Raw genomic sequence first — 17,024 nt, 5'->3', positions numbered from 1 at the left:
TGAGCGATCGGAGTTGGTTCGAGCTCGGCCATTTATAATAAAAAAAAATAATATTTAAATAGAAAATTGCTCAGCAAGATTTTTTGCTAAGCAATTGCTAAGCATTGTTCAGTAATTACTTAGCATTTTCTTAGCATTGCTCAGAAAAATCTTCAGTAGTGTTTGTGTCCGCATCTTTGGAAGCACCTTTGGTTTCGCACAGCGAAGTGTGCGACTTTGTAGCTTCGTTTAAATCAATGTGCTTTGTTGTGATGAGCGCAGCATTTGCAACGGCAAGAAAGCGGCCGCATTTCAAAGCCAGACCGCCTGCCAAAGTGGACAGCTCTTTGCTGATGATGTAGTCGTTTTTGAGTTCCTTCTGATAATCATTGACGTCCTTGATATTTACGGCCATACCAACGACTTTAGTAACAAGAAAAATAAAGCTGTCAATCAAGCTGTCGGTTGTTTTGGATCCAACGTATGCCTCATATCTCTTTAAGTACTTTTCAACTTCTTTATCTGTCAAGCGCTTCACCTGCTCGTGTGTCAGTTGCACACCGATTGCTTCTTTGGCTTTTCCTGTTGAAACAAGGATTGCAAGCTGTTCACGCAAAGCAGGAATGTCAGGGCCTTGAATGAGTGCCATAGCGCTTTCTGTACTTTCTGGTTCAGCTCCTAGCAGTTCCATTACGGAAGCTAATTCTTGTTCACATGCAGCATCGGGTGAGGTTGTTGCGAACGGGTCAGCCATTTATTACTCTAAAAAATATGTTCAATAAAAAAATTTTGTGCCGTAAGGGTGGCGATGAGAAATGACAAGATGCGAAAACTTATTTTTTTTTAGCTTTAAAATGATTTCTTTGTAATCCTCATTGGCAAGTTCGCCAGCGTAATCCTCAAAGATTGCCTTCGTGGTCTTGGCAAAGGGGGTGTAAAAGAAAACGATTGCCGCAACATTTTCGCGGAATGAGGATGTTATGCTTGTCAATTTTTGAGTTAACACCCATACGCTCAAACCTGCGTGGCGAGCAGAGAAAGCAAGATTCACCAACTCCCCTGTTCTTCCTTTTACATCTTTCGAAGCAGCACAGTCGTCGAGGATGATAAGCGTGTTCGTTCCCTCAAAAAGAAATCTTGAAAGCCTTAACAAAGATTCAACCTCGTGCTGCTCACAAATTAAAACAAAAAATCGAAGATCTTCCTCAGCAAAGCGATAATAAGTCTTGTTGTGCGCGAACGTCGGGCAGATGAGCACGATGTAGTCAAACTTGCCTCGGAAAGGGCCACAAAGCTGATTGACCACGTATCTTGTTTTTCCTGAGTTCGTTGGTCCCACAATGAGGGCGTTGAAGGGTATATTGGCAGGATCCATCTTCGTTCGTATATGTACCTAAGGTACACTTTTTCAAAGAAAAAATTATAAAAGCACAGATTCTAACTGCCTGCCAATTATATTCATTTGGGCGTCGCTGATTACGTAAATGTGGCAGTTCAAATTACCTGAGCCGCTTGCTTTCCTCTCTAGCTCAAGCTGGACACCGTCCTTTGTGTTCACAAGGCGCGTGCCGCTTCCGTGCATCGAGTGGTCAGCCATGGAACGCAGATCAATAAGAAGGCCAAACTTGTCTTCTGTGTAAAACTTTTGCATAGTCATGTGCTGCGTTTTATTTTTTTCTTTCATGTAGAATCTTTTAACTTCTCCCCAAATGTCCATTCCTTCGATGCCGTTGTTGTACAGCATGTTTGGCGAGCCGTTGACAGTGATGCTTACTTTTGTAAGGTCCGGGTTAATGTACTTTTCCGAGCTCCTTGCACCTTTGTTATATTGCTCAATAAATAGGAGCAAGATACCTTTCATGGACCTCCTCTGCGGGTTGACCCTTAGATTCAGACGTGTGTCAGAGCCTTTTGCAAAAGTCGTCACTTTATCACGCTGGATGTGGTCGTAAGCGAACTCTTTGCCGCCCGAATAAGCGCTGAACGCTTCATCTGCAATTTCCTTGCTTCTTATCATCTCGTACTCCAGCTGGATGTTTGTCAACTTGTATTTTAGTTTTGTTGTATCTGAGCCTCTGACCACATGTTCGGCTGCCGCGAGCTTCAGTTCGAACACAAGATCGTTGTATAGTGCCTGAGGATAAAATGCCCCATGGTCAGTTAAAATCTGGTGATCCAGTCGGATTCGGTATTTATTACCATATATCTCATTCAGCTTTTTTTCTGCGTCCACACCTGAAGTTTTCTTATCGCCAGCATTTGAGCGAATTTTGTTGAGGTCCTCGCTCTGAATGCCCTCTGGCACCCTGTCGTCGCGCTCCTCCTGCGAAAGGAAAAAGTCCTCAAATATTTTGTAGATGTCATAGCCAACCGTGTCCTGCACGACGGTGCCTTCGTACTTTACAACAAACTTGTCGACCAGAGCTCGGCTGACGTTGTCAACCAGAAAGTTGTTGGCATGGCCTCCGCTCAAGTCGATGTTGAAGCGCAGCGCCAGCGAGCCAGGCACAATGACCTCGTTTTCGTTCAGCTTGGGCACTGAAACATACAACGTTTCCTCTGGATTGGCTTCTGTGCGGTCAAAAGTGATTCGTTTTACCGCGCGCTCGGCTTTCAGTGCGCCGAGTATTTTCTCTGTGCGTCCCGGTCGAAGGTTTTCTTGAACAGCAGCCATCTCTCGATTGGTTTTATTGTTAAATTGAAAAGTTTAATTTAAAAATATATATATATAAATTAAGCGATGGCAACAGGTGGTGGTGAGTTTGGATACGAGGACCATGATTTGGACCGAGATCTTGACCACAACAGTGATAACGATGATGAAGAGGAACAAGAGGTCGACACAACCCGACCATTTCAGCCCGGGGAGGCATCCACACCCTACCATGGGGGTGAACAACATGAAATGCAAACGATGCAGCACGAACAGAGCGGGCTGCCAGACACATCCTACGAAGAAACACCTTTTTTGGGAAGCTTTATTCATCAAGATGACAAACCGGCAATGATTAAAAGAGCTAAAGATTTTATCAAAAGAAAATTCCCCAAAGTGAACTTCGCAAAATTAGACCCAATAGGTTTTAGCAAAAAGAGTGGCAATGAAACTACAATTGTATCCTTTGGATCAAAAGGTGGCGAGACCGAAATTTTCAAAAAAGACGGAACGGGCCTTCTCAAAAAATTCACAGACAAGTTTAAAGCCCCCCTTGGGCCAGAAGCGGAATCTCTGATTGCTCAAGACAATGAAGAAATAAGAGAAAGCAGACAAAGATTAAGAGAAGCTGAAAGTCAACTACAACAGGCAGAAACAATTGCCATGCAGAAAGAAAAAGCCACCCAAGAAGTAGAAGATCTCAGAATAAGAATCGAGCGAGCTCAAGCCAAGATTTATCAACTTGGGTCAAATGTTGAAAATGAATCAGAATTGCGCGAGCTGCAGCAAAGGATAAAAAACTATAAAACGGATTTTGAAAACGCAAAAAAAGAAGTTGCTGCTCTTGAAAAACAAGCAAAGCAAAAGGCAAAAGAACAAACACGAGTCGACCAACTAAGGGCAAGCCTCGCTGCCAAAGAGAGCGAAAGAAACACTTTGCAAGAAAGGCTCAACGACACAAGAGCGTTGGATGATCTTAAAGAGCAAGAAGATGAGCTCAAGCGCCAAAACGAGGAAGACAAAAAAATTATTGAGGATGAGAATGCCTCCCCCACTGACAAACAAGCTGCGGAAGAAAGAGTTGCGGAAAGAACCGAGGAACTTGGACGCTTGCAAACGCAGATTGCCGAAAGAGAAAGAGCGCTTCCACTTCGTGAGAGGATCAAAGAGATCTTCAAAAAACATGGCGTGACATTAACAGCAATACTTCTGGCTGCTGGTGTCACGATTGGTTCTGTTATTGGAGCCATTACAAACTCTTTGAAGGCCACCGGCAAAGCGTTGGGGAAAGGCCTAAGTGATATTGGCTCAAAGGTAGCATCAGCTCTGCCTGGTCTCATTGGCTCGATTGCGAAATTTCTTTTCAAAACCGCTGGTCAAGTAATTGGATTTCTTGCAGAGCACACCTGGCTGCTTATCCTTGCTGTGGTTGCTTTTCTTGTTGAAAAATACATCAAAAAGAGACGTTAACGCATAAGGGTGTAGAGCAAAGCTGCTGCTCCAACCGCGCCAACAGCGACAGTTGCTTTGTTTATTTCGTGTGAATCATTGGCTACGGCCTTCGTAGCTTTAGCGCTTTGCGCGTTGCTAGCTGGTGTTTCAGCAGCGCTTGCGGCGGGTGCCTGATTTTTTTTTGCTGTGGCGCTCTTGTGTATAGGATTTGAAGGGTGGCTGTTTGGTGGGTTGATTTTTGATTTTCCTCCGGCCATCAGTTTAAGAGCTGCTTTTTTTGTAGCTTTATTAACCTCATCATTCACTCCTAATTTCATCCCAACAACAGCCTGCTTAAGCTGGTTATTGTAACCAACAACGCTTTCTGTGTTTATCACCATACGAGCGGGCATCAGCCAGGCACCTGGGCAGACTGCAAGGTTAAGCCGAACCTTAGCTTCGTCGATGGCTAGTTGGTATCTTTGGACCGACTTTGCCAGATCAGGTTGCCTTATAGCGTCTTCAACCAACACGAGGAACTCACTTTGCGCTTCCTTTGCACGGCCGCCTGTTCCAAGTATGCTACTTCGAACGTTCACCTGCGAACCGAGAATACAGTAGACAAAAGCCTCTATCGACTGGTTTACTCTCGACAAACCTGCCTGAGTAAGCCCTTCAGTGCCGTTAGGACAAAACCAGTCTGCCTGTGCATATGCAGCGTCGTCTGGCTCGATGTATTGAATCAAGTTACCTTTGCTTGCAGCTCCCCCTTCGTCCGAAAATTTATCGTAATCGGGGTATTTTGCTCCAGTTTTGTTTGGTCCAATGTTAGTAATCCAGATATAAACGTTACCAAGTCCGTGGTTTGCGCCTGTTGTGAAACGGAAATCGCTTGACGGGTCAACACCGAACTCAGCGCATATTCTTTTGTACGAAGCCACGTCGTACTTGTTGTCGAACTGGCTAAAAGTTGGGTCGCCAGGCAAGGCGCTTACGCTCTGAATCCCCCCCATCTGAAACAATATTCGCCTTATCGTGAAATAAACGTGAAAAAGGTAAAAATTTCGCACAATCGGTGGCAAGCTAAGAGATGAGTGTTCTTCATCGAAAATTTCTCGGCTTACCCCACTGCCTGTTGTCGCACACCAAACAGCAAAGTTAAGTTGCTGAGGCCAGTAGCCCATATTTTGGCTAGCAAGCCACCTTTTTGACTCTTTTCCTGATGTATGCTTCAGTTTTGTTTTTTGAAAAATCTCTCTTAATTTCGTTGTGAAATATTGGTCTGGTGTGACGTAGATGTTGATTTTGCTGTTAAATATTTTTTTCAAACTCGGTGCGGCTTCGTGAAATCCAACCGCGGGAATTGGCAAAGATGAGCCTTTTGCGCCGCTTGGTGACAGCTGTTGTGGAAAACCGCCTGAAATTTGATTCACCCCCAGTGCTTTTTTCATCTCTGGGCTCCAATATTTGCTGTCAGAGCCAAAAACATTTATCAAATGGCCTTGCCCTGCCTTGTAATAAATGTCTGCCGTTGCTGTGTGGTTGTACGCGAACTCAACCTGTGCAACAAATTTTGTTCGGTCAGCGTTTGGATATTTTGCAAGAAAAGGTTTCCATGCATTGTCTTTTGCCGCTTTAGAAATTGTAGTTGCTTCTGGGGTTTTCATCCACTTCATAAAACCTCTTGTTTTTGCATCCATGGTCCTCTTTTATATTAAACATTTTTTTTTTTATTTAATATAAAAATGGTTGTGCTGACTGTCACCACAAAAGAAAATCCGAACACTGTTTATTTTGACCAGCCTATTCCAAAACCGAGCTATATCCGGCTTTTAAGTTGTTCTCTTTACAACAGCTGGAATAGTTTGGAAAAGGATGGAATAGTTTTTTATAAACAAGTGAACAAGGAAGAGAAGGCGCGTTATATACGGCAAGGAAACTTCTCACTCGATGACATTGGGAGTATTTTTGAAAAAGGATTTCCAGAGAAAAACATGTTTTCTGTAACAAAAGGCATTGCAGGCCGTTCATTGATAATAAAAGCAAAAGAGCCCATTTTAAAAACTTTTGGACTGAATGAAAGTCTTATTAAGTTCTTTAATTTGCCTGGGTTTGAGAATTACGCAAGTATTGAAAAGGAATTTTTTGAAACAATTGAGGTAAATAATGTTTCAAATCCTAAAAATTACTTCATCAACTGTGACCTTATCGACAAGCAACAAAGCTTGCTAAATGGTAAGCCATCAAGCCTTTTAGCGTTTTTTGACATACGTGGAAAACCGTATGAAAAAGTTTATTACCAAAATACACATTTTAACGTCTTGCGCGACGTTTCTGCTGAAGAAAATGTATCATCTCTGACTCTTTCGATTAGAGATGAGAATGGAAAGCCATTCGATTTTAACGGCTCAAATCTTACATATGAGTTGGAATTGAATTAAATTAAATACAAAATTAACTTTTATGTATACGAGACCATGTCATCTGCTAATGTTCTCCCGAGTGCCCCTGCTTATGGTGATCGCGAAGAAACACAACTTTATCCAAGCCTCCCAACAAATGCCGAGAATTTTCGGCTGACTGAAATAAGTAAAATTGAAAAAGAAATATCCGCTGAAGCTGAGCATTACAGGCTTGTGTTAAAAAAATATAAAAAAGTCCGGAAAGTTATTCACTATTCCGTGGTCTGTCTTGGCGCCGTGACGGCAGCTCTGTCTTCTGGAGCTGTTGCGACTTCACTTACTGGTGTTGGAATTGTTATCGGCGTGCCTGTTGCCGCAGTAGCAGGTATATCTGGCGCAGCTTCCACTAGCCTGTCAGTTATCAACAAAAAGCTTGAACGTAAAGTTAATAAGCACTCAAGAATCCTCGCTCTGGCTGTTGCAAAACATGACTCGATAAACAGCTCTGTCTCACAAGCTCTGAATGATAATCTTGTTTCTGACAAAGAGTTTCAACTGATCTTACGAGAAATGCAGAAATATCGTCAACTTAAAGAGACTTTACGTTCAAGCTTTGCACACAAACAAACAAATTCACAGCCAGACATCGAAAAAATACGACAAGAGATCATGAAAGCAGAAAGACAAAAAATGAAAAAAAAACTTCTCGAAAGCACCACCGACATTTCGAAATAAAATTTCAGTCCAATAGAACATTTTTTCATTTAATGAAAGAATGATTGTCTGCGCTCATCTTGTTGTTTACTTTGTGATTGAATATTTCACGCCAGAGTGGCAAAAAAATATTCGAGTCATCACTAAAGAGGTTGTTGATTGTCTGAACAACATTTGAGGCTGTCGTTCCTTTTTCCACGATCCACGATCCACGATCCTTCTTTTCCAAAAGACCCAAGCCCCCTCGACCTGCACGTCACGCTCTGACTGCGACAAAATAATTTAGCGACCGCCAGCAAAAGATGGGCCGCACGTATTTATTTGTTTTGACCAAAAAATAGGTGTGAAGCAGGGGGTTATTTCACTTTTATTTATTTTTTTTTTCTTGGGAGCCGTGAAACAATATTGTATCTATTAATATAAGCAATCAATAAACATTACAAGTGTGTTAAGTAAAAATAATTTTATTCAGTTGCTAAGTTAAATGTTTCTTGACAACGGCGGACATTCATGGCCACGGTAACTAAGGTAAATTGTTCGTTGACAACGGCGGACATCTATGGCCACGGTATCCAAGGTAAATTGTTCGTTGACAACGGCGGACATTCATGTCCACGGTAACTAAGGTAAATTGTTCCTTGACAACGTCAGAATATTTTAAGCTTGTAAACTTGCAAGTTTTTGTCAATTCGGGTTACGCCATAACCCATTTGGTATTCTAATGTGTTGACGTTTTAAGGCATGTGACTTAGATAATTTTGTCAATTCGGGTTACGCCGTAACCCATTTGGCATGTGGTGTTGCCTGTGACTAAGATAATTTTTGTCAAGTTTAGCAAACGCTAAAGTTGTATCATCCCATCGTTAGACATCTACAAATGATTTATGTCGATAAACTGAGTTAAAACTTCTTAATTTTTGATCTAGAAAGGTTTGATAAACGTCTTTAAGCTTCCGATATACTTAACCTTGCGATAAAAATTCACGCGACCAAGCATCTGATTGTTGTCCGTAATTGCTTCGGTTTCGTGAAGCGAAGGCACGAATAGCTGATGTTAAATATTATAATCGGACCCTCGTTTGTCGTTTCCAAATGATTCATGTCCGTAAGCTGCGTCTTTGCTTCTTTTTTCGATGAAGGTTTGATAAACGTCTTTATACATCGGCCATACATGTTTGTGTAATGAAAAAAGATTAGGTGAATAATATAAAGTTATAATTTTACCTGTGATTGGCTGATATAGCAATTACATCAGCAATTAAAATAGATTTCGGTAAATAACCTTGGGTTAATACACGTGACGAAAATACTATAAATAAATAAACGTGACAAAACACGAGAAAGGTTTGATTGCACGTGTCAGAAAGCGCTAGAAAAAGGTATTGATACATGTGCAAGAAAACGCTAGAAAGATATGACTTGTCAAAAAACACGTGAGAGGAAACAATTCACGTGTCAGAAGGCACAAGAAAGGTTTGGTACGCGTGTAAGCTAAGTCAACGGGATAATATTGGTTACAGAAAGCAAACAAAGTTAAACAATATTTAAGCGCCGCGATTGAGCTTGTTGGAGCCATTGTCACTAAAAATAGCTTAATGATGTCATTTTCTTTACTCTGTATATAAATCAAGCTAACACCTGGATATCATAAAGAATGACGAGCCAAACGCCAACAGAACGTGTTTTACTTCACAATCCTCGAGTTTATCAATTTTTGGAAGAAGTAGCAACACAAACAGTTACTCCACAAGAGAAACGACTGATAGAATTCCAAAGAATCTGTATTGCAAGAAAAAAAAAGCCTGAAAAAGATCAACAACATCGAGGCAGCAATACGCGGAAAACTTAATTTATGCACTCACCGGAGCGTGCAAGTTTTGTTTAGCTTGTTAAAACGTTTGCGACAACACTGCTGTCTAATTTTTTTAATTTTTCAATCAGCTCGTCTGTTAAAAAGATTGTTATTTGTTTTTCATTTTCTTTAGTTTTTTTGTAGGTTGTAAACGCTTTTCCACGAGATCTTTTCAAGTTTTTCTTTACACTCAAGTTAATTTCTCCAGTTCTCCCTCTTCCCATCTTCGTTTACTCAATAAGAGCATTTGTTCAATTGAAAAATAATTCTGGCGCGCCTGTTCTTTGGGGCTTGGCGGGGGCCACTTGTTTTAGGACAGTCCTCAACAAGTGTTAAAAGGGTGCCTTTGCCTAGATACATGTGCATGGGTTGAAAGGCTGTCATCTAACCCCGACACACTTGCAATATGAGGGTTTTGGACGCAAATCCAAAAAAACAGTGAGGGGCGAGAATGGCGAAGCCGGCAGGCGAGCCAGGCGAAGCCCCGAACGCATTTTTTTGGATTTGCGCCAAAACCCTCATATTGCAAGTGTGTAAACCTCTTTTATCTGGGAAGGTTTCGACGACTCTTCCTAGCGGCCAGGAATTGCGATGCGATGCTTCCGTTGCAACCAAAACAACATCACCAACAGCCAAATTCCTTTTAGGGTGCACCCACTTCTGTCTAAGTTGTAGAAGGGGAAGATATTCCTTGCTCCATCTTCTCCAAAAAATATCAGCCAAATACTGGACTTGTTTCCACCGACGGCGCGAAAGCAAATCTTCTTTCTTGAATAAACCAGGAGGTAAAGGGATTTCTGATTTGAGCAACAAGAGGTGGTTGGGCGTCAAAGGCTCCAAGTCATTTGGATCACTGGACACAGTCGTGATGGGTCGACTATTCATGATGCTTTCGACTTCGCACATTAAAGTGGCTAAACTTTCATCATCAGTGATCTGCTCTCGTAGCAAGGCTCGAAGGATCTTCCGAATGGTTCGAATGCATCTCTCCCAAATGCCCCCAAAGTGAGATCCATACGGTGGGCTAAAGGACCACTTGATGCTCTCCTGCAACAGAGAATTGTGGATCTTTTCCTGATTCCATTCTGAGATAGCCTCACGCAGCTCTCGCTCACCACTGGTGAAGTTTGACCCGTTGTCTGAATAAATTTCCTTCACTTGGCCTCTCTTGGTAATGAATCGCCGCAGGGCTAGCAGGAACGAGTCGGTGTTTAGGCTGTGCGCTATCTCGATATGTACAGCTCGAATTGCTAGACATGTAAAGATTACGCCATATCTCTTTACGAGGCAACGCCCACGACGGACTTGGAAGGGCCCAAAATAGTCTACGCCGACTGATGTGAAGGGTGGCTTGTCAGGCAAAACGCGGCATTCTGGTAAGTCGGCCATTTTCTGCTGACATAGAGGTGCTTGACGACGACGGCAGCTCACGCACTCAGCTAGAACACTTTTCACAGTTGAACTTCCTTGAGTGATCCAAAACCTCTCTCTAGCCAAGGCCAGGACGTGTTCTCTGCCGGAGTGTCCGCAAATCCTGTGATAGTGGTCGATTATCAATCTGGTAGTGTGATCTTCTTTCGGGAGAATAATCTGATTCTTTGACTCTGAGGGTAGAGAAGCTCTACGCAAACGGCCTCCAACGCATAAGAGCCCATCAACAACGATCGGATCGAGCTTGTACAGGCGGCTTTTCTTCTTGACTGGTTTCTCGGGATGATTAACCTCCTCGGGGAAGGCTCTTCTCTGAACATGCCTTAGAATTTCTCTCTCCGCTCTCTCCATCTCTTCAACGGTGATGTATTTGGGAACATCGTGATTCAACTTGTTGTGTTTACTCCTATTAAGAAGGTTTTCTCTGTAACGCATGAGCCAGGCGACAGCCTTCTTAAGGTGGTTCCAAGAAGAACATTTCTGGAAATAATCCGAGAGAGAGCTGCTCAGCTTCTTTAAAGAAGAAGTGCACACTTTAACTTCCGTTTTCACCTCCGGATCTTCGTCGGGGATGACGCTTAACGCCTCTGACTGCATTGGCCACATGTACTCAGGTTTCCAAAGAAATTCCGGCCCCGTCAACCATCGCTCTCGACGAAGGAAGACGTCGGCTGTCAAACCGCGGGAAACGTCGTCTGCAGGGTTCTTTTCACCACTGACATGCTTCCATTGATGAGGCTCAGAGCCATCGCGAATAACAGCGACCCGATTGGCCACGAAGGTGTGATACCGTCTCGTCTCGTTCTTGACATAGCGCAATACTGCGGTGCTATCTGTCCAGAAAACGGACTGGGCGTCGATTGGAATCTCTAATTCTCTCCTTAAGACCTTGTCTTGCTTGACAGAGACTGTTGCGGCGGATAACTCCAGGCGTGGAATCGTGATCGATTTAATAGGTGCCACACGTGATTTCGAACAAAGTAAGGAGCAGTGCACATCGCCTTGTTCGTTGGTGAGACGAAGATAAGAAACTGAACCAAAACCGGCCTCGGAAGCATCTAAAAAATGGTGTAACTCACTTGATGAGATAACACCGAATCCAGCAGGCTTAACACAGCGATCAACAGAAAATTGTGATAGTTTGGGAAGATCCGCCATCCAACCCTCCCAGCGAACTTTAGGCTCTGAGGGAATTGGGTCGTCCCATTCTAGCTTGATGCGACAAAGGTCCTGAAGCAACCGTTTAGCTGGTAACACGAAGGGTGCAACGAGACCCAAGGGGTCATAAACAGAACTGACGACTGAAAGAATGCCTCGTCGTGTGGGTGGTTTGTGCTTAACCTCCACTTTGAAACCGAAGGTGTCTGTTTCCACACACCATTTGACACCAAGAGCCCTCTCAACTGGAAGATCATCCTTGCTTAGGTCAAGAGCTTTTACTTCCTTGGCGCGTTCAGCCTCGGGAATAGTTTCCAGGACTTGGCGACTATTGCTTATCCATTTCGTCAGTCTAAAACCGCCTCTTGAAAGCATAGACCGTAGGTCACTTGCGTGCTGTGAAGCCTCATCAACTGATGGTAAAGATTTAAGACAGTCGTATACGTAGAAGTTGTTCTTAACTGTGCTCACTACCTCCTCTGGAAAGTGTTCACTGTTGTCTTCCGCAGTTTTGCGCAGGGCAAAATTGGAGCATGCAGGAGAAGAGGCGGCTCCAAATAAGTGTACAACCATCTGGTATTCTTCAAGCTCACCTTCCAAGTTGCCATCAGGCCACCAAAGAAAGCGAAGATACGTAGTATCCGCCTCAGCTACTCTTACTTGATAAAACATCGATTCAATGTCTGCCATAAGTGCAATTCTCTCCTGTCGAAATCTCATTAGGACTCCAAATAGAGTGTTCGTTAAATCCGGACCATTGAGCAGCAGATCATTGAGCGACTTGCCTTGATATTTGGCAGAACAATCAAATACCACGCGTATCTTCCCGGGCTTATGCGGGTGGTAAACGCCGTGGTGCGGTATGTACCATTTCACGTCACTGGATTTCTGGTGATCCGCTGGAATTTTGCGGGCGAATCCTTTGTCTATAATGTCCGCCATGAACCCCTTGTAGTCGTTGTACAAGTTCCCATTGCGTTGAAGCTTCTTTTTCAGCCAGAGAGCACGCTGCATGGCTTGCGGGTAGTTGTTAGGTGGTGGTGCATTACGAGCTTTTAAAGGCAACGCAATTTCGTAGTGTCCATCTTTCAAGACCACGGTACTCTCCAGCTCGGACATGAAACGGATCTCTTCTTGTGACATTTCAGGTTTGTCCTCAGCGCTTGATTCACTGAAACCGCTATCGTAGAAATTTCTCACCATCTGATGAAACTCAGGATCGGCTTTGATGAATAAACTGGTGGCATGCGGGCCTTCGTGATAACGCCCTAGAGGACCGTTCACAACCCATCCAATACACGTTCGCGAGGCATAAGGGCCACCATCTTCACTGTGCTTCACTTCCAAAGGATCGAAGACTGTGGGGACGTCACAGGCAATGAGAAGACCGATTTCAGCATTAACTTCAGGTAGGTGTACTCCGCACAAGTGCGGCCATTGGTCAATATCACGCTGAGTAGGAATGTCCCCTTTTGAAATAGGTATTTCTGGTCTCGTGTAGAGTGCTGGCAAATCAATTAGGACGTTTTCATCCAGATCGGAAATGACAAGATCTTTCACAACGAAGCTGTCTAAAAGACTGTTCTTCTTTTCCAACGTTGTCAAGGAAATCTGAGTTCTCGAGCCACTGACTCCTAACTGCTTCATCAAGGATTCTGTACAGAATGATGAGGAACTACCACTGTCCAAAAAGGCGTAGGTCATCACTTGTGTTCTTGACGACTTCGACCAAACCTTAACTGGAACAACAGCCATGCCTATTTTCGAGCGGGGTAGGTTAATCATCGCGTTACGAACGCGCGCAGACTCCTCGGTGGGCGAGGTACTTGTAGACGGAGTATCAGTCGGTCGATTTCGACTTGCAGTGTTCGTGTGAAGGATTGTTAGATGCTTTTTGCCACAGTTAGCAACCGTGCATGTTTTCTTTTCCGGGCAAGCTCTTGCTGTATGGTCAGCGGACAAGCAACCAAAACAAAGGTGCTTAGGTACGAGGAATTGAATTCGATCCTGATATGGGAGGCGCCTGAGGGCATCACAGGTGTCTAAGGCGTGCCCAGAGTTACAGTACGAACACAAGACATCCACAGTTGAGGGGGCTGATCCAAGAGGTGACACACCAGTAGACGGGGTCTGAACATCACTCATTTGCGCTCCAGCAGGTGGGTTTTATCACCACTCACTTGCGCACCAAAACTCTTCTTCTTCTCGTCAGGTTTCTTCGGCGGAAGACTACTTCGCAAGCTCTGTTTAGGTTTCGCATCTTCAACAATTTTCCCAAACACGGGATTGTCGTTCACTCTCGCTTCATTTTCAACGAACTCCGCAAGATCGCTAAACGAAACGTTCCTCTCTTCAGTTTCCATGATACGGTCTACCAAACGGCGCCATGTTCTCCTTAAGTTGAAGGGCAACTTCATAATTAACTTCTGAATGGTATCAGGCTGTTCGAGCTTTGACAGGTATTTGCTGCTTACCATTGCGTTTTTGCACCTCATAAGGAAAATAGAAAATTTGTTCAGAGAGGTGCTGTCCTCTGGTTTCACCTCAGGCCAATTCAGTGCCTTGCTTTCATAGGCGGTTACGACGCGATAATCGTCACCAAACTTCTTTTTCAATAGCCGTCGAGCTTCTTGGTAACCCTTGTCTGGTGGAAGAAAATGACATGAACGAACAAGCTCTTTAACATCGCCGCTGGTAAACTGTTCGAGATAGTATAGCCTCTCATTGCTATCTGAGGTTTTAGTCTCAATGATGTTTTCAAATGCTCTGACGAACGGGCCGTACTCTATTGGATCACCATCGAAAACTGGAACTCGCTGCTGGGGAAGATTACTTTTCTTCTGTTGTGTCGCCAGCATTTCCACGATTTTATTCTGCTGCCGCTGAAGGTCGTTTTGGTGCTGATGAAGCTCTAGCATTTCATTGAAAGCCCTCAAGCTCGGCGACGATGAAGCCGCAGAGTGTTCAGATTCTGCGGGACATGCTTTCTTGTCAGGTAATTCTGGAAGTTTGAACAATTCATGATCAGGTAATTCCGGATCAACGGTAGAATGGCGGCCATCTTTGAGTGGTAATGGCTTATTTCCTGTGACGCTCGGTGTTGGAACATTTCCCTTGCTTTCTTTGGGCACAAAAGTTGTCGGGCACGGCACAAACGAACGCGGGTCGGCTTCCATGATTGTGGCTAAAATTTGTTGTTTGGCTTCGGACTTAGCGATTTCGGTTTCCAGTGTTAAACGCTCTTGCTCTTGTTGCAAACGAAACCTTTGTTCTTCTAGCGCTTGACGTTTCTTAAACACAGCTGCCTCAGCTTTCAGCTCCGCGATACGAGCTATTTCCTTTGCTCGTACAACCGTTAAAGATGAGGTACTGCTTCTTTGTGAACCACTACGATTCGAACGACGTGATTGTCTTGTTGAAGACTTAGAATAGGTACGAGAAGCGATCTGACTCGCAGAGTCCTCAGGGTTGATTTCAGAGTTTAAGCTTAGCGATAATTCCACACTTCTAATCCACTCTCGAAACTTTTGACAGAAGTTGTCTGCTTGCGAAGACTCGTAAACAAATTGTTCCTGACATCTTGTCGCGCTTGTCTCGTCTTGAAGATTCGACAAATAAGTAACATGAGCCTCCTTAAATGCTTCAAATGCAGCCAAAAAACCAGGCATTTTCTCCTTCACAAGCTGAATGTTCTCCTCGTATAATAAGAGCGCGCCAGGATCATCGGGAACTTCTTCGTTCGCATCCATTGTATCCAGGTAAACTCAAAAATTTTAAACTTATGTAGCTGCCATAAGGCGAAATAAATTCTCGCGACCAGTAAACCACACAATAGTAAACTCTCACACGGTAAACAGTATATTTAGATTGAAGTTCAGTGTCTTTAGCGAGGTCCTTAGCGAGGTCTTTAGCGAGGTTTAAACTGAAAAGCAAAATAAAGAAACTTATAAAGCACAAAATTACAAGGTAGCGAAAACGAACTATAAACAAACTTACATTTTTTTGGCGCTGTGGCCGCGAAAGTGGTTATCTGTATAAAACAGGCGAAAACTGCAGAAAACTGCGCTACAGCTCGTACAACACTATGACGGAAAACTAACTAAACGACGCCGTGAATTTAAATATAAAAGTAAAAACAAAAGCTAACGATGTAATAGAATTCCTAAGGGATCTGAAAGGGCGCGAAATATGTAAGATCCAACATATAGAATGGCGAAGGCCAGCCCATTGAAGAAAATTGGTTTTATTTAAAATCTTGTTCGCAAAGTAGCAATAGGAGTCGGTTGTATTTAGATCAAGTAGCAGGTCATGTATGTTAAAGATTCCTGACGAAATGTAGTTTTTTAAACAAACTGGCTTATTTTCTATTCGTATTTCTTTGTTATTCCAAATAATGTTTCGATAGTCTCTTTCTGAAGCGAAAGTTTCGCGGAATTCCGACCACCATAGCAAAAGTTCGTTGGAAAATTGGGAGGGAAAGTTATAATCCTTGATGTCATAATTGCAACTTAAAAAGAAAACACCTCCTACAGGTTCTAGAATATGAAGAAAATACCTCTTCCACATTGTTTAAAGTCTTTGAAGTTGTTAATTTTTTTCCTTGAAAGATTCCAGTCAGCACAATCGAAAGCTTAGTGTGGTCTTTTTAATCTCACTTACCTTCTACGCTTTTTAAACAATTATTGGGTGAGGTTTTATGTGATATCCGGAATAATCAATGGCTGATAACACGTACCGAGATCTTGATTATTCCAGATAACACAAAAACCGAATCTTATAATTGTTTTATTTTACATTGTTTTTCTGATAAAGTAAAAAATAAAAAAAACTATTTCTACCTGTTTCAAAACTTGTGCTAATTCCGGCTGAATGCTTTTTCCTCAAAGTATTTCGTAGTTCCTTCTCAATTTTTGTTGGCCATTTTGTGTTTTTTGAAACTTTATTGTCCAGCAATTTTTAAACTTAGGTCAAATTTGTTCTCGGTTGAAAAAGCGAATGGACAAACTAAAATTTTGAATTTCCTTCACCGCCAGATGCCTGGCACATTGCTCTTGGAAATCATGCATTGCGTGCGCAACCTACAGATTAGTGAATAATCTGCTAGCAGATTATTCACTAATCTGTAGGTTGAGCGAATTCGCAGAATTAGCTGTAGGCTCTTAGCCAATGAGAAGACAGCGAGTTACTACAATGTATAAAAAAAATTTTTATCATTGGATACAAATTTTTCTTCCTTCTCATTGGCCGAGAGCCCACCACGTGATCTGCAAATAACTGCCTACAAATAATGGTCTGCTCGTGCGCACTAGTGTCTGACAGTGATTTTGCTACAAGTAATATTCTGCTCATGCGTAGTTGTGTCCACTTCTGAGAAAAAATCGCAGCTAGTTTTCCAGAGCGGTTG

At 43.0% G+C, this 17,024-nt stretch overlaps 2 protein-coding genes and 1 pseudogene across 3 annotated transcripts in view; 1 reads left to right on the top strand and 2 right to left on the bottom strand.

The window, feature by feature from the left end:
- The window catches only part of LOC144649064 (E3 ubiquitin-protein ligase TRIM45-like), a 79,741-nt gene that overhangs the window by 26,039 nt on the left and 36,678 nt on the right, over window positions 1-17,024 (bottom strand). The gene's annotated exons all lie outside the window — the stretch shown is intronic.
- The window catches only part of LOC144649053 (protein mono-ADP-ribosyltransferase PARP14-like), a 53,208-nt gene that overhangs the window by 11,378 nt on the left and 24,806 nt on the right, over window positions 1-17,024 (top strand). The window lies entirely within an intron of this gene.
- LOC144651147 (uncharacterized) lies at window positions 14,805-15,369 on the bottom strand (annotated as a pseudogene).

The sequence above is a fragment of the Oculina patagonica genome, chromosome 4 (genome assembly GCF_052425735.1).
Source record: "Oculina patagonica isolate OP01 chromosome 4, crgOcupat, whole genome shotgun sequence".
In the NCBI taxonomy this organism is placed as follows: Eukaryota; Metazoa; Cnidaria; class Anthozoa; order Scleractinia; family Oculinidae; genus Oculina; species Oculina patagonica.
This window is presented reverse-complemented; position numbering and strand designations above follow the sequence as displayed.